Source organism: Camelus bactrianus, chromosome 17, assembly GCF_048773025.1.
Source record: "Camelus bactrianus isolate YW-2024 breed Bactrian camel chromosome 17, ASM4877302v1, whole genome shotgun sequence".
Classification (NCBI taxonomy): Eukaryota; Metazoa; Chordata; class Mammalia; order Artiodactyla; family Camelidae; genus Camelus; species Camelus bactrianus.
The window spans coordinates 1,362,183-1,388,975 of record NC_133555.1 but is presented as its reverse complement, the minus strand read 5'-3'; the positions used below and the strand labels follow the sequence as shown (position 1 = coordinate 1,388,975).

The window sequence follows — 26,793 nt, the reverse complement described above, 5'->3', positions numbered from 1 at the left end:
CGCCTGGCCCGCGGCCACACCTGGAAGAGGCAGGGACCGCAGTGAGGCAGTGTCTGCCCGCGGATGGTGCCCCCACCCTCCATCTCTCAACTGCTCCTCATTAGCGGACATTCCAATTTTCAAAAACCGAGGACGCCTCCGTCCTGCCCGGAGGGTGCGGTGGGCCCTCTGCAAACACCGGCGTTCTCCTGGTGGCTGCCCCACCAGACAAAAGCCCCCTGTCCTGGGTGGCCTGCTGACACGCGAGTGGCAGGATCCCCCTGCCCGCGTGTGGATGTGGCCGGCAGAGGGACAGGGCCCAGCCCCCTGAGGACGGCCTCTGCTGTCCGAAGCCCACGGCTGACTGTGACTCGGGCACAAGACGGACCCCTGTGTGCTTTGGTTCTGTCGTCTCCGAGGGAGGAGGACTGCATCAGCACCTGCTTCACAGGCCGCCAAGGGCTACGTCAGAAGGACGGACAGAGAGTGTCGGGGGCATAGGCCTCCTGACCGCCATGCCCGATCCCTCCAGGTGGACGCAGGGGAACCCTCCCTGCCCCCCTCCCATGAACTCCTCGGGGGCAGAGCCACACGGACGAGTGCAGGCGGTGGGCCATGGGCTGTGCTGGGTGCTGGGGACTCCAAGACGGAGTGGTCAGGAGCCCTCGCTCAAGAAGCAGAGCCAAGCAGGAAAGAACTGGTCGGATGCCGAGCTCGGCTGGGCTCCAGCCCCTGGGGGACGGCCCAACGGGATTTTGAAGGATTTCTAGGAGTGTTTCAAATGGCTGGGGCTGGCAGGGCGCCCCGTGCAGACCAGCAGCAAGGGGCACTTGAGGGCCTCCCCTAAGAACAGCCACGACCAGCGTCTTCTCAGACCCTCTTTAAGGGGACAGAGGCCCAGGAGGGTGGACACGCGGCCAAGGTCACACAGGAAGAGAGCTGCCCAAGCCGGCGGGAGGGCCCCCTGTGGCTGTGGGTCCTGACTGTCACAGGATCACGGCTCTGAGTGAAACCCCCTCCCTCCATGAAGGAGCCCAGGCTCCCAGCCTCTCCCTTGATCATTCCTCTCTGCCCACCTCCCAGACTCCTGCCCTGCAGGGGAGCAGCAGACCCCGAACAAGGTGGGGGCCACCAGAGGGGGGACCCCGAGTGCACGGGAAGAGAACTCATCACACCCTCCCCGTGTCAAACTCAGCCCCGCGCCCACTCCTGAAAATTGCAGAAAGATCAAATTTCTGTAAAAAAATCACTACATTTTCTATGAGTGAAGGAAGCCTGCAATTAGAAGGAATTAATTTTTTTCTAAAACACCATCCTCTCACGAGATTTTGGTCTGAATCCAATTTTTAATTTTAAGGTTTTTCTTAAAGAGCTATCTCCTGTATTATAAATAATCTCTCTTAACTTACTTTCCTAGCTAGTTCACACTGCTGCATGGTTTGTGGGTTTTCTGACTCCTTCAAAAATTTTAACGCTTTACTGAGTGGGCTTCTCTCCACAAAGAGAGCTGCTTTAACAGAGGGCCTGGCCCGGCCAACGCCACGCTGCTGGCTGCCAAGGCCGCGGGCACTGCTGGGGCGGGAGCGGCCGCAGCCCCAAGCCCGCCGGTCAGACGGGCGGCCGCGGGGGAGGCCCAAGGCGGAGACGGGCGACGCTGACCCGGGCCCGCCCTCCAGGACGGGAGCGTCACTCCACTGTGAGCTGACAATTCAGAGGCCAAAACCACCTGTTCTTGTTTTACATGAAAAGGAGAATAAAATGGAGCAGAACGCAACGCAGAAGAGACTGGGAGGGCAGGGCGTGCTCCGTGAAAGCCCACTTGCTCTGTGTGTGCTGGGTCAGGATGCACAATCTGTCTCCACTGTGGATCATCAGTAAGAACAAGTAGGAAGACGCGGCACTCCTGCGTCCCACGAAGAAAACAGCTCCCTGTTTTCTTGCAAACCGTGCAGGTGGGGCTGGGTGGGGCCAGACACCAGCGGGTGTGCCACTCGGTGTCATCGGCCAGCACGCCCCCCGTCAGGAGCCCTCAGGGAGTAAACCGCAGGCTGGGATGGGGACCGCAGCTCCGGGGTGGCAGTGGGCGGCAGCAGCTTCCCTGTCTGCGGCCCTGGCTCAGCACAGGCCGGGCTTCGGAGCCAGGAGGCGGCAGAAAATGGTTCTATACGGCCCTCACTTACCAGGGGAAAGAAGAGAACCCAGGAAACCCTGCGACTCTCCCCAGCTTCAGTACAGTGCACGACTCCGGGGGCCTTGTCTCCTGGCCGACCTTGCCGGAGCCGCACCACACCCCACGGCTGTCCCCGCTGGCACCTCAGACGGGCCACAGGGCGTCCGGGTGATGATGGTGACACCTGCCCGGCCCCCTGAGCAGCATCCTGCCACGACTTCATTAAGGGGCCGAGGCGTCTGCCGTTGGAGAACAGCAGCTCCTCCGCGCTGTCTGCAGGTTCCTCCCCTAAGTGTGTCTATTTCAAATGGCTCAGTGGATGTTAAGCAGAAAAGACGGCATGGGCATAAGATCTCGGAATGCAGCTGGGATCCCGGCTGGCGGGGCAAAGCCTGGCGCCACGTGCCTTGGGGAAGGAGCTGCCCACCTGGAGGAGGTGGCGCTGTGTCGTGGCTGGAAGGACACCTCCGGTGACTCGGATCTGCACCTCACTCCTCAGGGTTTTCTGGCCTCTGCCACAGACCCTCAAATGTCTGATTCGAATCTTCACATCTGAAAGTACACAGATTTATGGATGGAATCGATGGTCTCCGGCAGCTAAGAATGCGGATCTGAGCCCTGGATCTGCTGCTCGCTGGCTGTGTGACCCGGATCCCCAGGTTCTCCTTCACACCTGTTTCCGTCGGGAAACTGGGGAAGGTATCTGTCCCAGCACCGTGAGGGTGTGCCTGGCGGGCACGTCTGTCACCTGGGGGCCAGGATCCCGCAGCCTGGGTGGGCAGGCCACCGGGCCGTTGGGTACTGCGCCCCAAAGGCAGGGCCACATGGGGCCAGGCCCCCAGCGCCGGGTGTGAATGGGTGAGCGCTGCTCTTCCAGTCACGTACCTGCACATGCAGCACACGCCTGCAAGCTGCTGTAGGCTCAAGGCCCTTGGCCCGCTCAGCCTCAGCCACAGCTCCACTGGCACGAGAGACCGCAGCGAGCTCAGGGCACCCCTGGGACCACACACGGGCTGGCCCCGCCACCTGAGAACTGAAGACAAATGGTCCTCCCTGCCGCGTGGTGAGCACACCCCAAGCCGGCTTCGCCAACCCTCAAATGGAACAAGGGCGGGGCCCGGCTCTGCAGACAGCATGGCTCTGCCGCACAGAGGAGGCCCCGAGACCCAGCGACAGCCACGGTCACAGTCATGCGGCGCCCAGTGGCGAGGCTGGGCCGGTCCCACGGGGGACAAGCACTGGCCCTGGGCTAGGCGCCTCCCGGCTGCCCTTTTGCAGAGGAAGCAGCTTGGTCAGTTCCCTGCCCAGGCCCAGCCGACTGGAGGAACAGAGACAGGGAACGTGGACTCGGCCTTGGGACGCTTCTCGAGGCTTCTCAGGCACCAAACTGGGCTTGTGGGGCTCAGGCCGCAGCTCCCAGGACCTGCCCATTCTAGCCGGGTTCCTGGAGCCCCTCCCCCTCACCAGTAGCCTGAGACACAGCCTACCACGAGGAGCGGGTCTGAGGAAGCCCCTCCTCCCCAACTCCCCCAAGAAGCCAGGCCCTTTCCCCCCAGCACTGTGGCCTTGGCCCCAGGAAACGTGGACTCTGAGCTGGGTGTCACTTTTCTCCAAGTCTCTGGCTCCATCTGCTGTCTCTGAGTGTCACAAGGAGCTAAGGCTGGAAAGTGTCCAGAGGGTGGCTGTGAGGCTGCAGGAAAGTCCGGGCAGGGCACAGGGGGCCTGCGTGTGGCCGGGCCCCCACGCCTGGCTGCAGAGCTGCCCTCGCTCTCAGAGGATGGGCGGGGCAGCGGGGTGCCGCCGAGAAGACTGTTTGCTTGACCCTTGAGCCCCCTGCAGTCTGGTTCCAATTAACCACAAAAGTGAGCCTAGTTACTAGGTTACCCTGCTTGCCACAACTCGTCTGAAAAGCCAGAAATCATTTCACACAGGGTGACCTGGGGTTTCATCCATGGTGCTGCAGTGGCACCGGGCTGAGGAGAAAGCATGCGGGCTTTGGAGTCGGAGTCTTGGACTGAGGGGGAGTCACAGTCGCACGTGAACAGCTGGGCGACCCTGGAGAATCCGCCTTCCCGGGCCCCCTTCCTCCTCTGTCCAGGTCAGAAGAGGTACCCGCAAAGCTCAGCACTGTTTGTGCAAATCAAGAGGGAGAAGGTGCGCACTGTGAACACGCAGACCTCGTCCTACTTCAACCTTTAGTAGTTGAAGAAAACCACCCATTTTACCAACAGGAAGCTGAAGTTCAAAGGGCTTTTTTGGACTTTAAAAATTCATTTCGATTTTTAAAAGGCCACTGTATGTTGTAAGAATCATGCCTAACACAAAATGACTCAGAAAGGTTAAAAGCAAAAAGAGATAAAAGCTACTACCCAAACAAAGAGAAAACTGGGTTGCCAGATTTAAACCTAACAAGCTTATAGTCTGGGCAGAAAAGGTGAAATGAGTCAAAGGGTCGGCGATGACTCATGAAGGCCTTAACCCACCGCAAGGACACGAGTCCTGCGCGGTCACGTACCAGACGCAGAGCACAAGACACAGAGCGTCAACTGCCGGGAAGGAAAAAGCCAAGGCCCACCAGCCCAGCCCGGCGAGCCGCCAGCCACTCACATGGGAGGGCGAGCAGGGACACCAGAGGGTCTGAGCAGAGCCAGCAGTCAGCTGCACAAAGACCTGCACACACGCTACGCACGGGGCATGTGTGCGTTTCTCTCAAACTGGACAACAGAGTGAGTCTTCTGTTTAAGAGCCCCTGGAACACGGACAAAGTCATATATTAGGCCATGAAGAAAAACTCAATAAACTCCAAGCAGTTGATATGATACAGGCCACGTTCTCCCCTACAGCGCAGTAAAAACTAAACGCACAACAAAACTAACAGGAAAAAACCCAGCTTGGAGACAAAGAAAATTTCTCATTAAACAACTCTTGAGTCAAAGGAGGACTTAAAACAGAAGTTGTGGAATATCTAGAAAGTACCAGTAAAACACACAGTGGAACACAGCTAAGACGCACGCGGGGGACACTCACGTCCTCACACGCAGCAAGAGCCACATAAGACCAACACGTTTAGCTTCTAAGCCAGGAAGCCCAAAAAAGAAAAAAATCCACCCAAGGAGAGACGAACAGAGAGAAAAGAAAAGCACAAATTGTTCAACTGGAAAAGAAAATAGTAGAAGTGATGGACACGTGCAAAAGCAATTTCTTAAAAAGCAGTAAAGCACAAACACACAGCATCAGAAACGACCACACGCAGAGAAACCAAGGTTTGCTCACAAAACTCAGTGCACGTGCATTTGAAAAATATAACTTAAACACACGATGTTCTAGGAAAACGTTACCAAAATCGTCCCCAGAAGAGATGGAAATCAAAAAGACTAACACAAAAGAGCAAAAATTAACATTATCAAAGTGCTAATGCCCCAAAGTGCCAAGTTCAGATGGCTGCAGAGAAATTCCTTCAGCTTTCTAAGGAACTCTTTAAACTGTTTTGAAAAAGTAGAAAAGGAAAGCTTCCAAATCCTCTCTGTGAAGCTCGCACACTACACCCAAACCTGACGCGACAAAAGCAGTCAGCTAGACGGTGCGCTTGCGAACACCAGCGCAGACGCTGTAACCAGGGCAGGTGCGAACACAGCTCAGGGACAAGGAGCAACACCGCACCGCAGCTCAGGAGGGTGCCCAGGACTGCAGTACTAGGAACGCCGCTGACATAAAACAGCACCTCAACAGGTCAAAAGGCAGAAGCCCTAGAGCACGCCAAAAGACGCCACGAAGGGGTTTGAGAGAACTTGACAGCAATTCTTGACTTCAGAAAATTAGAATAAATGGGTATTTCCTTATTAGGAGAAAAAAGATACATGGAGCCAAAAGCTAGGTCTCCTTCAGGATAAAACGTGAGCCACTCTCTCACTAAAATTATAAACAAAAGGATGCCTGCCACTTAGCATTATTCTGGAACCACTGAGCAGTGTAAGAAGACAAGGACCCTGAGGTCGAGACGTTGAGAAGGAGGAACGGAGCTGTCTGCAAAGGATATAATTACACACCCAGAAAACTCAGGAGACTCAATGGAAAAAAAATAAGACGCAGTACTGAAGTCTATTTCAGTAAAGTGGCGGGTTAACGTTAATACTAAAAAATCAACAGCTTTTCTATAAAAAGTCAAATCGAAAGTTACAGTGAAAGAGAAGATGCCACTGACACGAGCAACCAGAAAGATGAAATGCCCAGGTAAAAGCTGAAGAAATGTGCGGGGTCTATTTGAGGAAAACTCAGAAGCTCTAAGTCAGTGGAAAGAGGCATGTGCTCTGAGATAGGAAGCCGAGATTATAAAGATGTAGGCTCTCTTTGAATTAACCTACATTCAACTCAATTCCAATTACAATATCAAAATTACTTTTTGGCAGTTGAAAAAAATGGTATTAAAGTTCATCTGAAAAATAAACAGGCAATAATAGCTGCAAAGATACAAAGAAAAACCGAAGGAGACTCAGGGGCAGCGGGGACCAGCCTCATGAGCTGGAAATGCATTGTGATGGAGCTGAAATAATCGGAAAGAAGGATAGAGAGAGGGAGGTCCGGCACAAGGAAGACGCGAACAACCCAGTGGAACAGTCACAAGAAGGGAAACAAAGCTCAGAGATGGGTTTAAACAGCTGGCAGCTAAGGGGGCAGTTCCGACGGTGCTGCAGGCGGTGCTGACGAGGGTCGGAAGCCACCTTCCCTCTGTACCAACATCAAGTCAAAGGTCACCCGGAACAGGACGTAAGGACGAGGGATCGAACCCTTCAGAAGAAAGCGTTCAGAAGAGGGACTCGGCGGTCTTGGAGGCCGTTCTAGGCGGGACAGCGACAGAGGTCCCGAGAGGCTGAGGAGCCAGGCCCCACAAACATACAGAACTCCTGAACGGAAGGGAGGAGAGGGTAGTTACTCACAACACGACTGACCCAGCTAGCTTCCTCATTTTACAGAGTTTACGCTAATTAGTGCGAAAAGGACAGTCCAGTACAGAAATGAGCAAAGACTATTAACAGGTAATTTATTGACAATGAAACACAAACGGCCAAGACACAGATGTAAAGATAACCTCATTCATAAATTAAGGAAACACTGCCTTGCCAGGTCAGGTAAAAATTAAAACAACTGGCAACACTTCATCGGGGCAGAAGTCTGGGGACGCGGGCAACCTCACACAGAGCCGTAGGAACGGACTTGACACCGCCTTCCTGAAGGGAGACCAGGCGATATTCATCAGAACTCTAAGTGCAGCCATCACAGCGCTGGGGATTCATCCGTGGTACAGTCGCACAAGTCCGTCACGATGTCCAAAACAGGATGCCTGTGCCGCGCTGACTGCAGTTTTTCAAAAAGGCAAGAGTCCACCCCAATCAAACAGTGGGTAAGTAAGACGTGGGACGTCCACACACCGTAGCAGGCAGCAAACATTACAGGTGAGGCAGACGTGGACGTGCTAATAAGCACCTCAAAGGGCACAGCGCTAAATGAAGAGCCATCATTTTTCTGAGTGTAATTATTAAAGGAATTTTATACGTACATACAGAGATATGCTGGTATTGTCTGAATTTTTTTCTGGGAAATTTTCAGGAAAACCTTCAGCCTGGTCACAGGAGTGGGTCTGGGTGGAGCTGAGACGTCCCCTCCTCACTCGTAACTTTTGTGCTATTTCAGGCTTCGAACCCTTTGCAGAAAAGCCAAGGATGATCTGAGATGTGAGATAGCGAACTGTTTTCTCTTTTTTTCCGGCACGAAAAATTTTTTTCCTTAGAAGCCAAATCTTTTAAAAGTAATTTTTAAAGGATTTCAATTTTTTTAATTTCATGGCTGGAAATCAGAACACTAAGTTGCATGGTCAACCCCTCCCATTCTCAGCGTCGCCGGGGGCAGTCAATAACCCCCTTTCTATTTCTTCCTTCGTGAATATGCACACTGGTTTTGTTCTGCCTTGAAACCAGGCACACAGTTGCAGCTAGATGAATACTACTGCTGGAAGTGACAACAAAAATTAAGCACTATTAAAACCGCATCCTCCTACCACAAAAGGAGCAGGGGGCCATACCACCCTGAGTCCCGTCCGGCCCCCCACCGCCCCACCCCTGCTCTGGGCCAGGATGATAAATGTCACGCCAAGAAAGCTATCATTACACCCAATCCACCAGGAAATGGAGGAAAATGATTTAATTCTGACAACTAAATGAGCTTTGACAAATGACTTAACTAACACTCTTAACCAACTTGCCCTGATAAAAATCGGGCAGTTTTCCCACTTTGAGGAGAAAAATTCATCTTCACTCCATTATGTACAAGTTAGCAGCCACCCAGGCCCCAGGGTCAGCGGCTGCTCAGGGCAGGCCCACCTCCCCAGCGGGGCCCTGACCCAGCTGCGCCCTCTTCCACCCTGTCCTTCCTCCCGGCCCCAAAGACCCTCTGCTCGTGCCGTGCTCCCAAAGTGACCGAGCATCCATAGGCCTCCGCCTGCTCCACTCTCAGCCCACCCAGTGCCCAAGGGAAACGGGGTCAGGGAGGGAAGGGAGGGGCCTCGAGAGGACCCTGGACCCCTGGGACGGAGGACAAAGCAGGAAACAGCACAGGGTCTGGATCCAGCACACCCCTGTGCATTCTGATAACCCCCCGGGTGGGGGCTCCCTGTGACTTCAACTGCCAGGTACCCCCAACCGCCACCTCTCCTCCCCTCTGCAGACACTGTGTCCCACCCACGCGCTGAGCCCAGGGCCAGAGAGCCCTCACGGGGACGTGAGATGCACTGGAGCCCCCGCCAGGCAGAGGGGACGCCAGAACACCTGCCAGGGCACCGGGTGGACGGGGCTGAAGCTCAGCCCTCCGAGCTGGTGCCACCCTGTCTGCAGCGCGGCCGGGATGGGAGCGCCTGGTGGTCTGACCTCCTCGGACTCCCCTGCAGCAACACTTTCTTTGGGGAAACAGTCATGTTACACCTGTGCTGACAGGCGGCTGTGTTCCTCTATTCGTGGGGCTGGTCTGGGAGAACCAAGTACAGAATTTTACATATATCTCTATTTAATAATCACATACAAAGCCTGGGATCAGCTCACATCTCCAAGAAGGGAGAGCACCTTGTGGTGCACGCAGCTCTTCCCTGAGTTTAGGAGGGATGAAGGACACTGCCAGGCGTTAACACGGAAAATGCCCGTACCGCTGCCAATGAACGGCGCTCAGCCCTCCTCATCTAGAAAACAGCACATTCTATTTGTGCTTGTCTCTGCACGGCAAGAATCTGCAGGAGTGAATTTCCACACTACCCAACTTCTTGGGAAAAGATATTGAAAGAAGCCTTTTACTTTTTCACATAGCATTAGGGTTACTTCTGCAGTGCGCACAGTGGGTACACGTGTGCAGACACGCACTTGCACGCGCACACACTGCACGGAATCCCAGCTCCACCTGATTCCCAGCTGGAGTTGGGGCCAGCACTGCAACCTCTCCACCTCCTCTCCCGTGAAGCTGGTACCAGAAGTTCACGCACAGTGCCTTGCACAGGTGGGGACAAAAATGGTCCTGTGACGGTGAACATCACCCCTGCGGCAGGCAGAGAACGGCCCCCAGAGGTGTCAGGTTCTGCTCCCGGAACCTGTGCACATGAGGATACAGAACACAGGGGAACTGGGGTTGCTGATGGCATCAAAATCGCTGATCAGCTGACCTTAAAAAAGGGAGACAACCCTGGACACCTGGGTGGGCCCAGTGGAACCACAGAGGCCCTTAGACAGGGACGAGGGGGCAGGAGAGTCAGGGGCAGACAGAGCATCACAGGAAGGCCTCCTGTGGCTTTCAGGATGGAGGAGGGACCGTGAGGCAGGAGCACGGCTCCTCTGGACACTGGGAAAGGCGAGAGTGGGCTCTCCCTCAGGCGTCCAGAGGAACCAGCCCCACTTCAGAACTCTGCCCTCAAGAACTGTGAGAATAAACCCTGCTGTTGTAAACCACTAAGTTCATGGCACCACAGAGTCAGTGGTGATTCGTTACAGCAGCACCAGGAACGGGAACAGGAAGCTAACATGCTTGTCATTAGTAACATTAACAAGATGGTTTATTCCAGTAGCTTTTTATCACTAGCCCAGCCTATCAGGACCCAAGAGCGAGGTAAAGGCCACATCCTGCACACAGCGCTGGGTCGGGAACAGAGACGGAAGAAAGCAGATGTTCGGATGGGCAAGTTCCCGTACAGAGCAGGAGGCAGCCGCAGGGGTGGTGGGACGCCATCCCCCCAGGGCTCTACTACCCCAGACCGGGGACAGCAGGATGCTGGGGTCTGTTCCTCTGGGGGCATCACTTGTAGAGGCTGACCAGGGCCGTGGGGAGCCCTGGGGCCTGCTGGTGGGCCGAGGATCGTGACCAGACTACTTCAGGAGCTGGCGAGAAGGAACCTAATCTCTTAACTTCGTATGTTATATGCTGTATGTTGGGGTTTCAATTTTCTGAAAATGTGTTATTTCACAGCATGGGAGAGTCCTGGGGACCGGGACTTGCAGCCTGAGCCCAGAATCCAGGGCGGTCCCAGGAAGCCCCCGACGAGGCCACGGTCAGGACATGGCCGGAAGGTCAGGGAGTTACCGAGGAACCGCACGTTCGCGATCCCCTGGGGGCCCCAGTCCGCGCGCTCCCCCTGCGGCAGCTCCCCCGCGCACGCTGGGAAGGCTCACTCTCCTCCCACTGAGGAAAGCGGGGCAGGGAGCTGAATCCAGAACCAAGGGTGGAGGCACAGCACGTGCCAAGTTCCAGGAAGGAGCCCACGAGAGGTTTCTCCCTGAAACAATTCTGCAGAAAGTTACCACCAAACCTGACGGTAATAAAGGGAAGGGAACGTAAAGTGTCTATGGGAGCAGCGACTGTGTGCGGACTTCAGCCCACTACTCGGTGAGCCTCATGAGCTGTCGCCCCGTCTGCCTGCCCCATCTTCACCCCTGCCCACACAGACCCGGGCTAGCATGTCCTCACCCCAGGTGCTGCTCTGCCCATGGAGCACCTCTGGTCTCCAGGAGCCACCTGGGGTCACCACCACCCAGGCAGCACGCTTGTACTTCTTGATAGCAGAAGAGACCAGGGGAGCTCTGCCAAACCTCTGGGTCTGGGAGGGGCCCGTACCTGCGTGACACCTGGCATGTGAGCAGCTCGGTGACGAGGCACGGGGCGGGCTACAGTCCCCCACCCCGGGCCTATCGGCCACCCCACACCTGCAGAGTCACTTGGGCCTCTTGGGGCACAGAAGCCAGGGGGTCACAGCAGCAAGGCTGTAGCAGGTCAGACTCTGGGCAGGAGGACAGCTGGGCTGAGGGAGGTTGAGAACTTTCTGGGCTCCACCCCCCCCCCCGGACCTTCCTGTTGGTGGGGAAGGCAGGGTCCACTCCAGGGTGGCTCTGTGGCGTCGTGGGCATCTGGCTCACCGGTGACGCAGGACTGGCTGCCTGGGACTCCGCTAGTTACGCTAGTTGACCAGGTCCGACGGGAAGCAGCCTGGGACCACGTGACTGCTCCCAGCCAGGTGCTTCCCCATCTCCCACCCCAACCCCAGCCCCAAGAAAGATGAAAACATAAAAAAGAGTGGCTGTAGGAAGGCCATGTTATGCACGTTGGAACTGTTTACTTTGTAAACAAACCAATGGCAATAAATTATGCTGAACTTTTAATAAGATGCACATCATATTAGGTCTGTATTTTTGCCAAAAAGGAAAAAAAAGATGGGGGGAGCAGAGAGAGGGAAAAATGCCTTGAAGTAAAGATCACAAAAGGGGTTTCCTGTTATGAGATACGGATGCATTTCCTTGACCAAAAACAGACTGATCAAAATGCCAAATCAAAGATTATGAAAACTGCAAACAGGTGACAGACTTGAGCCTGCTTCCTCTGCTGCCCAGGCCCCCGGGGCAGCGTAGGGGCCAGCCCAGCTCCTGGAGCTGGCACCGCTTTGCGTCACACAGGCGGCACCGAGGGGCCACCCCACTGCTGCCAGCGCCCAGCGGAGACCGTCTCGGAACCAGCTGCAGCTTTGGAATCAGCCTCCTTCTGCTTCACTTTTGTTTGCACGCCCGAATGAAACCTCCCCGGGACCGGGCACATTGCAGCGCGGGACCAACAGCGCAAGCGCAGCAGCCACAGAATGCCCGGTCGGCCTGCGGCTGACAGGACCACAGCCGTCCTCCTGGGCACACGGGGACAGCCCTCCTGCTGGCCGCAGCACAGGCCTGGAGCGCACGCCACAGGCTGATTCCTGGTCAAGGTGGCAGCAATGGGGGGGTTGTCTGTTTCTGTTTTTTGTTTTGTAGCAATTACGATTCAAATGAACAGGTCAAGTATCTGAGAACAGTCTTTGCTTTTCTGTTCCTCTGAGCCCTCGCACATGCTCTTCCCTGCGATGGGAACGCCCTTCCCTCACCTCCCCACTCAGTGAATGCCTGCTTGTCTCTCAGGAGCACGCTGTATGTCCCCTTCCTCTCAGGGCCCTGCACGTCTCCCAGGGAGCCCCTGGGGTCCCCCTCTGCCCCGCACATGCTCCCGGGGTTCAGGACACTCTCCACCGCAGGCCGTGAGCTCCAACAGCAGAGCCCTGCTGCTCAGCACGAGTGCTAGCGCCTCACTCACGTGCTGGCGCCTCACTCACCCGCTGTGCGCAGAAGAGGATAAGTCTGCCGCCTCTAGGGGCCCAACACTTGACTGTTTTTTTAATGTTCGGATGTGACTGAGCTCAATTCACTTTTCCCCTCTAAGATCCCCTGCTCGGAACATACTTTCAGGAGGATGCAGGTCTTCTTGTATGCACTTCAAATGCTGGGTCCTGCTGGGGTCAGCAACCTCTATTCCTGGGGGTCTTCGGGGTGGGGGCGGGGGCCCCGTGGAAGAGCGCTGCTCAGCAGGCATCTGGCCAAGGACCCCCGCAGGGCCGCTGAAGGCTCTCTGTCCTGAGTACCCAGGGTGCACGGGCCCAGCCTGTCCCCAGGAGCCTGGCCCTTCACTGGCTATGTCCCCTGGGCCCTTGGGCCTTCTCACCAGCAGCAGAACAAGCATTTCTGACCACAGCAGCTAGCTGTGTATGTAAGCTTTCCTAAATTCTCTGAGTACTGCTACTGCTAAAATACTTGCCATTTACAAAGCCAAGAACCGTGGAAGGCATTTTATACATAACTCACTTAATCCTCCCAACAACCCCCCAGGGTGCTTCCATAGGCATTTTAGAAAAGTTAACTGAGGCTCAGAAAGGTCAAGTCACCTGCCCAAGGTCACCAAGCCAGAGCGCGACAGAGGTGGCATCTAAGGCAGTGCTTACTCTGAGGCCCGTGATCCTGTAAGGGAAGTTAAAAAGGCAGCAGCAGATACAGGACCCGGTCCACTGTGAGCTGGTCCACTGTGAGCTGGTCCCCTGTGCACCCATGACAACCCTCTCCTCGGCCACCAGCACCTGCCCTCACCAGCCTGACCACATTCCCAGAGTTGCTGGGGAGGCCCACGAAGGAATTATCAACAAACTTCAGAGCACTGGAACCATGAAAGTTTGTTTTCTGACCACAGTGGAATGAAAGCGTAAATCAACAACAAAAATTAACTAGAAAATCCCCAAATGTTTGGAAATAAAGCAACACATTTATAAATAACTTGTGTACCAACTAAGGTAGTATAATAAATATTTTTAAGTAACTGGAGCCAAATGGCAGTAAAAACATGACATATTATTGGGATGCAACTGAAGTCGTACTTATAGAAAGATTTATAGTTCTAAATCATATACTAGAAAAAGAAAAAATGTGATAATTAAGGGTCTGAGCTTTCACCTGAAGAAACTAGATAAAGAGCAGCAGAGTAAATGCAAAGAAAATAGAAAACGGAACAAATAAAGAGGGAAAACCAATGGAATAGAAGCAAGTGAACAATATGGAAACCGAACAAAGCCAAAAGCTGGTGATGTAAAACAGTTAATACAGATGATAAACACCCAGTAAAACTGATCAAGAAACAGAGAGAGAAACCCCCAAACGGTCAACATCTGAAACAAAACAGAGACATCACTACAGATTCAACAGGCAAAATTGACAAGAGCCAACAGATAAAATGGCTTAATTCCTTGCAGAAACAGAACAAAACTGACACAAAAAGAAATAAAAACCTGAATAGTTGTACACATATTGAGGTAAGTAAATTATTAACTAAAAGCCTTCTCAAGAAAACCACAGGTGTTCATAGCTTCACTGGTGAATTATTCCAAACTTTAAAGGAAGAAATAATGGCAACTTTACACAAATTCTTTCATAGAATAAAAAAGGGTAGAAGCTTCCCAACCCTCCCTATGAGGTCAGAATAGTGTCGACACTAAAACACGACACGGATGTTGTAAGAAAAGACAATCAGTTGTGGAGCAATATACCTCACGAGCATAGACACAAAAACGCTAAACAAATTGTTACCAATCAGACCCAGCAATATATAAAAATAACACTCATGGCCAAATAGGATTAAGTCTAGGAAGGTGACTCTAACATTCAAAAGCCAAAAAATGTAACTCATCACTTAAACAGAATAAAGGAGAAAACCCATATGATCATCTCAACAGAAGCAAAAACAGCATTTTGCAGAGTTCAGCCCTTGTCCACAGTAAAGACTCTCAGCAAACGAGGAACAGAGGGCACTTCCTCACTCTGATAAGGAGCACACAGAAAAAGCCCACGGCTACTGCGTGTCTGCTGGTGGAGAAGCACCCCGCCCCGATGCCACAGACAAGACAAAGCCATCTGCTCTCCCCACCTCTGTTGAACACTGCACTGGAGTTCCTAGCGAGGTAATTAAGGCAAGGAAAAAATACGGCAAAAAGAGTAGAAAGGGGGCGTCTGTATTTCCAGGTGACATGACTGTTTACAAAGAAAATCCTAAGGATTCCACAAAACAAGTACTAGATCTAGCAAGTGACTTTAGCAAGGTTGCAGGACACATGATCAACATACATAAGCCAATTATACTTCTATTAGCAGCAAACAATTAGAAAATTAAAAAATCACTTTAATAGCATCAAAGAAAATATTTAGTAACAGATTTAATAAAACATACGCAAAACTTTGCTCTTAACACTGCAAAACATTGCTGAGAGAAACTAAACACCTAAATCAATGGAAAGCTATACCATGTTCATGGATTAGAATATTCAATATTTATAAAATGTCATGTCTCCAAACTGTTCTATAATTCCACACTATGGCAATCAAAATTCCAACACACCATTTTTAAAAAAGAAATTAAGTTGATTTGAAAATTTGTATGGATGCAAAGGACTTAGAAAGGCCAAAATAAAGGCCTGCTTTCAAAATCTACTCTAAAGCTACAGTAACCAAGACAGAATAAGATTAGAATAAAAGTAGACAGATCAATAGTAGTAACAGAGTCCAGACACAGACCCACACATACTCATCACTTGATTTCTTTTCCTACAAAGATGCCAAGGCACTTCAATGGGAGAGGCAAATCTTTTCAATAAATGGTTCTGAAACAAACATGAAAAAAAAAAAACAAACTTCAATCCCTTCTTCACATCATGCAAAAAAATTAATCTGGGATGGAACACAGACCTAACATAAAAGTTCAAACTATAAAGCTTCCAGAACCGTGGGGTGGGCACAGGCAAAGATTTCTTAGAGACAAAAAATGCACAGTCCATAAACTAAAAAAATCAATAAGCTTTTCCCCCTCCCCACAAAAAAAGTATTTTAAAAAAAATCAATGAACTTAAGTTCTCAAAATGAGAAACCTTGAAAAGACACCATCAAGAAAATGAAAAGGCAAGCTACAGCCCGGGGGAAATAACCTCAACACGTGTCATCTGACCGAGGACGGGTGCCCCTATGTGCCAGAGCTCCTGTAAATCCACCATAAATGAACAACTGAACATAGAAATAGGCCAAAGGGCTGAGCAAGCCTTTTGGAAGCAGTTTATTGAACAGCCAACAAGTGGAGAAGGAAGCACCCCATTCCCATCTCACGGGGGCCCGACAGCAACGCAGCAGGGAGCCTCCAGGGGCGGGCAGCCCACGGTAGGAGGGTGGTCCCCAAGGCAGGGTCGAGGCTGGGGACAGGGTTTGTTTGCCCCATGCTGTATGACAAAAAAAGCTCGTGCTTATATTTTAAAATGGGATATTTCACATGAAAATGTAGATTTTCAGCTTCTCTTAAAAAATGGCAAGGCCTGGCAGCGGCAGACCTGTGGGCCCACACACAGCCGGGAGCAGCGGCTCGGTGCGTAGAGGTCTCCGTGCCGAGTCCTCCTGTGCCCTTTCCCCCCATCTGGCCCCTGCCAGGCCCCTAAGGGCATCTGGGTTTGGGGTCCGGCTCCAGAACCTGCACTTGGAGGGACTCCGGGAGGCACACTGAGAATGAGCAGTGACCTCTGACCTCTGCGGGTGGCTATCTGCTGAAAAGACCACCGTGTCACCATCTGTACCATCAGTGAGTGGGGGAGATTCCAGTGGCAGTTGTGGGGGAGAGACACAAGGCAGATACCAGTGTGTGTGCAGGAGCCACCAGGGAGGGTGCCAAAGTGCCGTGGGGATCCCGAGAGGAAAAGCTGGACAAATGAACTGCGCCAGGTGTTAACAGACGGCGCACAGCAGTAAAAACCCGTAATGGCAGCCTCGCCCACCGGCACAACAAAGCTCAACATAGCGTTGAATGAAAGAGCTCGCTTGGGGGAGGAGCAGGCCATGTGGCCGCCCACCTGCAGCTTTAAAACACAAAACAGCGTGATCTGTCATTTGTGCACACAAACCTAGCTGGGAGAAGTCTCCATCAAATTCCAGAGAGAGATACAGCCGGCAGGGCAGGCTCACAAGTTCAGAGATACTATCAAGTTCCCTCTAAAAGTAAATCTAATGTTAAAGGTGTGTTGGCGAAACCACAACGAAGGACAGGTCAGCACAGGTAAGGCACCACGGGCACAGACCTGGGAAGAGCCGGGAGGGGCAGGACGGAGGGCGGGCGGGCGCCAGGGCAGCCGGTGCCATCCACGTGGTCGTGTGAGGACGGAACTCGGCTGCAGGTGGGGAGGCAGAGGGTGCGCACAGCAGGGGGTGGGGAGCAGAATCAGGCACAGACGGCCCCGCAGGCTGGACAGGACGTGGACGCTGCGTGGCGCCGAGGAGGAGCAGGAGGAGGGACGTGGTGGCGTCCACTGCCCTGCCTCTCTGGCCCATCTTCCTCCCTCACAGGCCCATCGCTCGGCCTGGTCACGTGTCACAGTTCTCAGAAAAGCAAGGTCTCTTCATAAACGGTCAGCTGATACCCCACACCCACAAGTGCAGACCAGCCGTCGAGGAGGACCCCCGTCCCGGACACCGGAGCATGTGCCTTCCACTCTGGTGTCTCGTGGGCACCCCCCACACACCCCTGGTCTTCCTGCACCCCCGGGCCCACCACCTGTCTTGTCACACAGCAGAGGTCCAGGAGCCACCAGTCACCCCTCAACCCCCACATCAGTGCATCAGCCTGTTCTCTCCCTGAACCACCCTGGACCAGACATTGTCACCCTCACCTGGATCCACACAGCTCCCCACACCCACTCTGGCCCCTCCAGTCAGACCTCAACCCAGCCAGGGCACCTACTCCCTGCCCCCCCCTTCCCTGCCTAAAACCCTTCAGGGCTTCTCCTTGCTCTCGGGGTAAAGGCAGATGGTGGGAGGGTGCTCCCTGGTCAGGCAGCCCTAGGAGTGCCCAGAAGCCCACTCAGGCCCCCTGCGAGGCTCTGTTAACTAGGGAAGGGGCTCTGGCCTGCACGGTGCAGCCCCCGCCCCCAAACTGGACAGGCCACCAGGCCTCCAGGGCCTGTTTGCACACAGCCATTTAAAGGAGCAAACAGACCATACATTTCAACGGTTCCAACCCTATAATGTCAACTGGTTCATCAAAATGAGCTGAGTCATCATGGAAAGATGAAATTATATGCAGCGTTCTAGGAAAAGTTGTGTAGTTCAAGGAAAGAGGGGAAGATGAATACATTTTAGAAAGATTTCCAAACTCAGATAAAACGATTACTTTTGTGCTTCACGACTATATGATGTCTGCTACTGAAAAAGAGCGATGCCAGGTTGTGGGTGGCGGGGACGGAGGACACACAGCAGCACACGGAACACGGTCCCACTGGTGTCGTGCTGTCCCCACATGTCGGGGGCCAAGGAAGATGGCATGGCTGTTGTCCAGCGGATGGAACTGGAGGTCATTTTTACATCCTTTTCTAATGATAAGCATTTACGTATTTTAATCTGAAGAAAACGTTAAAATGTGAGTCTTCCCCCTGCACCTGGGGAGGAACGAAGCTTTCTCTGAATCCCCACAGTGGATACCTTTGCTGGTCTGAGACCGGAAATGGAACAGGGGTCCTGCAGGCCGGGGGTGGCGGCCACATCCATCACACAGATCTCACCAGCCCGGGATGCCCAGTTCTGTCAAGGTGAGACCCCACGTGTGCCCCAGGCCCAGCTCGCCCCAGTGGCTGAGCTCAAACTGCTCCCACGAGGACAGGACAGGTCTGCCTGCAGGGAAGCCACATGGAGCAGAGGGAAGTTGGGAAACGGGAGGAGACTCAGTGCCAACAGCCTGCAGGTCCCAACCTGGTCGTGCTCACGACAGGAGCAGGCAGACTGCCAGCCACGCAGCAGACGCTGTCCCCTGTTACCTGCACTCACCTGCGCTGGTCTCCCACCAGTAATCAAACACTGATGAGCTAGCACACCCACCCCTCTGGGCACAGTGCACCCTCCAGCGCCGGCCCAGCTGCTGTCCTTCAGGTGGGGGCAGCCACGTCCCTCCGTGGGTCTCCCAGGTACTATGCGGCCCAGCGGCAAGGGAGGGGGTCAAAAGCCAGCTCCAGAAAGGGCTCTGTGAGCAGCCCTGCGTGCACACGACGGGTCCCGATGCAGAGAGAGGTGCGTTTTCAGAAGAACTTCGCAGCAGGCCCTCTGGCAGGAAGTACCGAAATGCAGCCACGAGAGAAGGCCCTCCCCATACAGGAAGCCCAAGCACGGGGCCGCGCTCCGCGCCCCCCCGCCCTTGCGCCTGCGGACAGCCCTGCCTGCTCCCCGGTGAGCCCTGGCTCGGACCAGAGGCTCCACTTGGGCCAGCCTGGCCCCACGCTCCACCACACCCACTGGCTGAGTCTCCCAAGTGGTCGGCCACAGCCCGTAGCTTCTCCCCCGTGGAGCCCTGCCATTGCTGTCACCAAGAAGATGAAAATCTTCAAGCTGCAAGTCCCCAGGCCCCTCTCATAAGCCGTGCGCATTCTAGGGCCCCGGACGGCTGTGCAGAGAGTCAGTGTGCGCGGGCCGCGAGCAGCTCAGGCGCGTGTCGACATGTGGGTCTGCTTTCAATCGTGCTGGGACAGTTCTACCTGATAAACAAAAACAGATCCAAAATAACCTTTGGCAGGAGGCATGTTTTTAAAAGAAGGAGAAGGTCCGAACGCACTGGCAAGAGCAATGCTTAAGCAAACAAATCTGGTCAAGTCAACATCCACCGTGTACATCAAAAAGCCCCTCGCGGACTCCCTGTGACCCGAGGCCGCGGCCGCCAAGGGGGCCGGAACGGGACAGGCTACACACTTCCGGCCCTGGTCCTGCATTTCATTCAGGTCGTTGCATCAGATCATGAGTCGGGGCCAGGAGGCCAGAACTCAGCTCCCAGCAGGAGAAGGCAGAGCCCTCGCCGATGGCCCTGCTGGGCAGGCAACAGGGCGGGTCAGCGGGCAGCACAGGACCCTGTGCCCTGGGAGGGTCTCAGCCCCACTCAGGGACACAGCCAAGTTCCCAAGGCGTGCCTGTGAGGAGTCCATCCAAGCCCATCGCACCACTAACCCAACGGAACTCTCCACACTCACGCCCCTCCAACTATGAAACGCCGAGGGCCGTGGAGCCGGGGCCGCCAGACAAGGCCCCACACAGCGGACAAGGCATGAAGCCCAGCGCGGGGCCCACAGGATGCCCGGCTGCCTCTCGCCTGGGCTGCCCACCTGTCCCTGAATAGGGTCACGAGCCAGGCCATCCAGCCTGTCCCAAGGGCGCAGGCTGGGCCCAGACTCTGAGCCACCAGCTCGGCCCTTCCCTGTCCCTTCAGGAGACACCCTTCCCTCCACCCTGCTGTCCCCGAGGTGCAGACGCTCTGAGGGCTCCCTGTCCTCAGGCCAAGCCCCTCCACCGCCTGGCTTCCCGAAGTTCTAGAACCTCCAAAGGGGCCGGTCCCTCCACAGTCTCACCGCCAACATCACGGCTTACACATGTCCACCACGCACGTTTCCGGGACACTGCTCTCACCAGAGCCACACTGGAGTTGGCCGGACCCCAGGCCATATCACCCCAGACCCCTCCTCTCTCAAGGCCCCAGGGTCAGCTAGAACCAGGGACGACCCCAGAAGTCTGCAGAGCCTGAGGCCAGCACTGCTGGCAGGCGCAGGGTCTCCCCCAGGGACCCCTAAGGAAAGTGGGCCTGGGGCGGCTCCAACCAGGGAGGGTGTAAACTTAGGGACAGGCCACAGGCAGGAGGCAGTGGCTGGCAACCAACGGCTTGCGTGGAGTGCTGGGGGGAGGGGAGAGAAAGGCGGGGGCACGGGGGGGGGGGGCGGGAGCCTGGGAGGGTGAGTTAAACCTGCTGGGAAAGGCGTGAGGGGGCAGCCGCGGGCACGGTGGGCAGGGCCGGGCATCCCCGCGGGGGCCGGATGACTGCAGGCCACCAGCAGGGCGGGGGACGGGGGCCCTGCAGCTCCCCGGGAGGAGGAGGCCACCCCGCACTGCGGAGCCAGGCTGGCCGGCTCCCCTCGGAGGCCCCAGCGGAGAGTGGCCGTGTGCGGGGCTGGCAGGGTGAGGCCGTGGGGGGGAGGAGGGAAGGGCGGAACAGAAGCTGCTCTTTCTCTGGTTCTTTGTATTTGTTCTTCCCTCAGAGCCACACAAGGAACAGATGAACACAAGCTTGTTGTAAAAGATCTGAACAGCAATTACATGGACTAGAACATGAAAGCACTCTCTCAGCCCTGAATTCCCCCTCCCTCCCCCAAGATGGAACCACTATTCACAGTTAGCTGCGCCTCCTTTCAGATCTTTTCTGCCGCAGTTACACACAAACACATGTGCACATGTGACAGCTTTCCTGTACGGATGGGACGAAGCGCTGCGTGTCCTGCCACGACTGCTGGTGCATCTCCCACTTCGTCTCCTGGGGGCCCTCGAGGACCGGGCGGCTCGCGCGTGGTCCGTGCGCCTACAGCTACGTCACCCTTCGGGGCCGCACACGGAGCCTGTCCGTCCACACTGCGCAGACCTGCACCCCGTTTGCCCCCTGGGCTGCTGTGCTCGGAGAGGCAGAGAGAACAGACTCAGTGACTGGTCCTCCCAGGAAGCAAGGAAGTCGCGGGCTCCATGGCCCCATTGCCACGGGAGATGCTGATCTGGTGGAGGGTTCCCTGGGCCCCTAGCAGACTGTGCCCGGGGAGGGGTGCACAGAGTTCTGAGCCAGGGCCCCTACTCCACCTCCTGCCAGCCACGTAACCCTGGGCAAGTCACCCCTCCCCTGGGACCCGGCGGCCACCTCCTTTCTGAGAAAATGTCCCCCACACACTCCGCCCCCATCAGGGCCCCATGGAAGGAAGGCATGTGTCCAGGCAGGCAGCTGGGTGAAGGGAACCTCAGATGTCGAGGACATTCCGGTCATCACGACGGAGGGGCGTGCCCGCGTCATCCAGCGGGTCAAGGCGGGACCTTGGTCAGGGCACCAAGGTCAGGAGGCCTGCGGGCAGCCAGCACCCGAAGGGTTAAGTGGCCCACTGCCCAGGCCGCCTTCCTGCCCACCCGCCAGCCAGCCCGCAAGGACTGCATGAGGCGGCCAGAGATGGGCTGCCGTATGGTTCGCATTAGCGCAGCTCTGCTTGGCAACGTTCCCTCTGGCCGGCTGCCTTCCCTCCCTGCCCCAGCCACTCTCGGCCCCAGCTCAAAAGAAAATACCGGGATCCACACAGAAACCCGCGCACTCCCCTCCTGTCTCTTACCCGTCCCGAATAAAACAGGCTCAACTCCTGACCTTCCGCCCAGTCACCCCGTTTGCTTCTTGGCGGCGGCCGGCGGGTATGGCGCTGCCCTCCCCGCTGCCGGACGCCTCGCAGGCCGGCACGGGCCCCGGCGTCCGTCACCCTAAGGGACACAACCACCCCCAGGAACACCCTCCCTCCACCCTAAAGGGCCAACAGCGGGGCCCCCAGGCCTCACCTTTCAGGACTGGGAAGGCGCCCAAGCCCAGAACAAGAGGAGGGCTTCGAGGCTTTGAGCTCAGGAATAAAACCTCAGGAGAAACAGCTGAAGCTTGCTTTTTAACTTTTCTCATCTTTCCTTCCCGGAGGCCCCGGGGCAGTGGCTGGACACACCAGCTCGCCTTCCCCTGCGCTGCCCAGCGCTTCAGCCCCTGGGCCAGCTCACCTCCTGGACCTCTCCTCCAACTGAGTGCCCCAAACACCTCAAAGTTACTGAAACCCAACCCACGCCCCCCGCGCGGCCTCTGCCCTCACCCCCAGACCTTTCCCGGCTCCCCCTCAGTGACTGCTCCACCCCCACCTGCTACTCCAGCCAGAGACCCGGGGGCCGTCCTGGACATGGCTCTCCACTGGCCTGGCCCGTGTCCACCCCATCAATACAGTTTGCTGCCACCTCCTAAATATCCCCAAGCCCCCCTGCGCTGCTACCCGCTCAATCCAAGCCACCTCAACCCGCCTGGACTGCGCAACAGCTTCCTAACTGGTCCCCAGAAGGGGACCCTGGGCCTCCTGGAGCCCACCCTCCATTCTGTCTGCCTCTCCACTGCAGACACACACGCGCAAGCACATACACTCCACTCCACTCTGAAAAACTGCATTTCTACAAGAGATTAAACTCTAGCAGATGGAAGCCTCTGGCCCCACGTGGGCCATTTCCACCTGCCACTACAGCCCTCTCATTCTGCCTGTTTTCTGGGCACCAGCTAAAACGACTGCCTTCTGCGTCTTCAAGTGCACTACGCTGCCTACCCCCACGGGGCCGCTGCACCTGCGTTCCCCCTGTCTGAGCACTCTCGACACCAGAGCCTCGGCATCCGTCACCCTCAAGAACGGCTCTGCTCCCGGTAGCCCTCCTCCTCCCCCACATCCAGGAACCTGCTAGGACCCGTGGCCCAGGTCAGCTCCCTAGCCGCCGGCTTCCCAGTCGGGAAGAGGCCGTGCCTCGGGCCGTAGATCCACATGTGCATGTCTGCAGGGAAAGGGGAGGCGAGCGGGCCGGTGTGATCACCCAGTCGGGGCTCGGCCTGATCTCACAGCCCTGCGTGTCCTCACCAGCGCTCGTCCCTGACAGCAAGCCTGGGAGGTGGCTGTGTGGCCCAGCAGGACCAGCCCAGCCCCCAAGCCTGGCTCAGCCTTTCTGCGCTACCCTTGCCCGGAATCATCGCACGCAAGTACTTTTGAAAAGTCAGGAGAAAAAAATTTGTAATGGCGGGAATTTATTTTAAAATAAGAACATGTTATAAGGTATTTCAGCAAAACTTCAAACAAAAGCAGGCAACTGCCTTTGCTTTTTAAAAAGACGTCTCACCTACCCTTTCCCCATGACTATTACAAGTTGAAGCCTGTGAACAATTAAGACAACGTTGATGGTATTTGTATTGCTGTTTCATTCCTTGAAAGGAGGAAGTACAAGTATTCAGTGTAAGTGGCACACCTGCTCCGTGCACACTCAGGAAACATTCAACTTTCCTTTAAAGAGAAAGATAAAAGCAAAGTCACGGCACAGCCCGAGAGAACAGGGCAGTTAGGCCCCTGAGCCACGCACCACGGGCTGCAGGCGGCCCGCCTCTCCCTGTGGTGCTGACCCAGAGGGGCTGCTTCCTCTGCCCCGGGGAGGGGGTCAGAGGGTGTGGCGGGGCAGCTAACACCTCCTGGGCTCTGCCTGAGTTCAGACCTGGCTGTGGCCGCGAGCCCTCCTGCCCGTCCCTCCGGCCCCCGCAGCGGCCGCGCTCCCCCCGAGCTCTGACAGGCGGCCCTCTCTGTCCAGGGAGCAGCCCCTCCTCAAGGAGGTGTTCCCACCCGCAGCACCGCAGCCCGCGCTGCCCCAGCACTCAGAGTGCGGGTGTCAGGTCACGTCTCCTCCCAGACCCACTGCCCCTCGCCCTCTCCCTGGGCACCGGCCTGGCCCTGGCGCACAGCAGGTGCCAGCGACGTGCTGAACGGACAGGCTGGCCTCGTCCCGTGAAGTCCTCCTCGACCCCCACTTTCCTCACCAGCAAAGCAGGCCTGTGGTTCCACTGCCTCGTGTCAGGCAAGGAGGCAGAGGCTCGTGGGGTAACACCGGGGCCACACAGCACGTGGCAAGTCAGGGGCCTGAGCCAGGTCTGCCCAAGCCCTGGTCAGGGCTTCCCCGAGCTGCCTGATGATGAGCATGCCCTGGGATGGTGGGTACAGACGTTAATTCCCTGGCTCCCGCTGACAGGGATTCAGGGACCGGGGTGGGACCAAGAACGGACAGCCTTCCTGGTTGTTGACCATTCTTGAGAAGACACCTCAGGGTCCCCCGCTCTGACCTGGGCCTGGGGGCCAAGACCATCTCCGCAGAGTGTGTGAAAAGCTGAGGCCTCCCCGGCCTGATGACGGACCTGCTGTCATAGGGCCTGGCCTCTCCAGCACAAGAAGCTGGCAGGGACAGCTGCCTTCAGGATGGACCCCCCACAGTGGCTTCAGTCCACGTGAGACGGACGGGGTCGGGGGCTCAGCGGCCTCCTCCCGCCCACCGGGGAGCTTGGGGCGGGGTCAAGAGCACGCGTCTCAGCCCCCAGCCGCCAGAGCTTGAGCCCGGGGTGCTCCCAGATCGGCCTGGAGAAGCCTAAACGTCCCGTGTCTGCTCCACACCCTGTGAGGCAGGGATGACAGCACGTCCCAGCTTGGTTGGAAGTGGAGGGCAAACACTCGAGAAGGCCGTAGCCCAGAGCTGGTTCTCAGCACTGCTCAGAGGCACCTGACAAAAATCCCTACATCTGCTGCGCACCCCGGGGCCCCACCAGGCCATGCCAACACCCCGCTGCACTTCAGCGCTCACAGGTCTAAGAGCTGTCTGAGGCTACGCGGAGAAAATGCCGGGCCCAGCTGGTGCAAACGCGGCCGCCGGCGTGTGGGCTCTTGGGGGCCGTGCATACCAGGAGGAAAAGTGCGCTCGGTTACAAGGGGGCCAACCGCAAAGGAACGGGGGAGCAGCCGCGGGCTCTGGGGGGACTGGTGTCAAGGCTCCTGGGACTGAGGCCCGGGGGCACGCTGGAGAAACTCCTCAGGGAAAGCGCCCGTGGAGGCAGCAGCCTGCTGGGCCTCTGGCACGCCCAAGCTCCTGCCTGCTCTGAGCTCAACCTTCCCTTGCCCGCTGCCCACCCCTCCTTCGCGGGTCCTCTCAGGCACTGGGCACGTTACAGCCGTCACCCCTAGGCGGCACCACACCACGTGCCCTCTTCTAGAGGCGGGGACAGAGGGGGCACACGGTGTCTTCTGGGCTGTGATGGTCAGAGGTCAGAGAAGCACCCGGAGTGAGGAACCTGCCCGGGGCCCAGTCTTGGGTCCCTCTCTCTCCTGCTCTGTGGTCTGTGGCTCCGAGGGTTTCTGACGTCACAACCCTGACAGCCAATCACCAGTCACCCTGGGATGGTAGGTACAGTGATGGTAGAAACATCATAGCTAAAATCCCAAGGTCAAGTCTTAGCAGAAGGACCCCCAGGCTGAGGACAGAAAGAGCCAAAGTTCCAGAGAAGGACGGCGAGCATCGGGGTGCCCGGCGCTTCGGCCGTCCTGTGTCTGAACGGGGCTTGGTTTTTCCCCTTCGCTCCCTGTGCCCCAACATCTCCTCCAGCAGCTAATGGGCCCCAGCTGGGAGTGGATGTGGGCAGCAGCCACAGGGCCAGGGTCTGACAGGCTCCGGTGGCCGCCCTGGCTGGGGAGGGGGGGAATGCGACTGTTTATTTGGAATGGCTGTGCCCCGCCTCCGAGGGAGTTCAAGCGGTCAGAGGTGTCCAAGTCGATTAGTGAAATCTGATGGGGATGTCACCGGGCCTGGAAGACAGCCATCCAGTTTGGAGCCCGCCCCCAGTGCCCTCAGTGCCGCCGGTGATGGTGAGCGGAGGGCTGGGGTGAAGGAGGCCGCAGCGGAACCCCCCTACCCAGGGTCTCCGTGGAGTTCCCAAGGCAGCGGGCATGGAGCACAGGGCCTAGTCTTCAGAGCTGGCCGAGCGACCTCACACGCTGCTCTGGGGGCTTAGCGCCCAAGCCTGGGTTTTCTCACCGGCTGGGTGGCGACCACAGGGAAGAAAGGGTGGGCTGAGCGGCCAGCAGTGCAGCTCCGACTCCACCACCAGCCTCATGACGCCAGCGTCATCCTCACAGCAGCCCCAGAGGGTGAGCTGGGGGCTGCAGCTCCTCAAAAGAAAGTCAAAGCTCAGAGGCATCAAGGGCCCTGCCCCAGATGACAGGGGACTTAAGGCTCTTTCTGACTTCTGTCCTTTCATCCAAAATCTGTATTCATTATCTGGAGGCTGCTGTAACAAATGACCACAAGCCGGAGGCTTGAAGCACCAGGAATTTATTCTCTTGC

General features: G+C 56.3%; 1 protein-coding gene across 5 annotated transcripts in view; it reads right to left on the bottom strand.

The window, feature by feature from the left end:
• The window catches only part of EEFSEC (eukaryotic elongation factor, selenocysteine-tRNA specific), a 146,241-nt gene that overhangs the window by 46,307 nt on the left and 73,141 nt on the right, over positions 1-26,793 (bottom strand). The gene's annotated exons all lie outside the window — the stretch shown is intronic.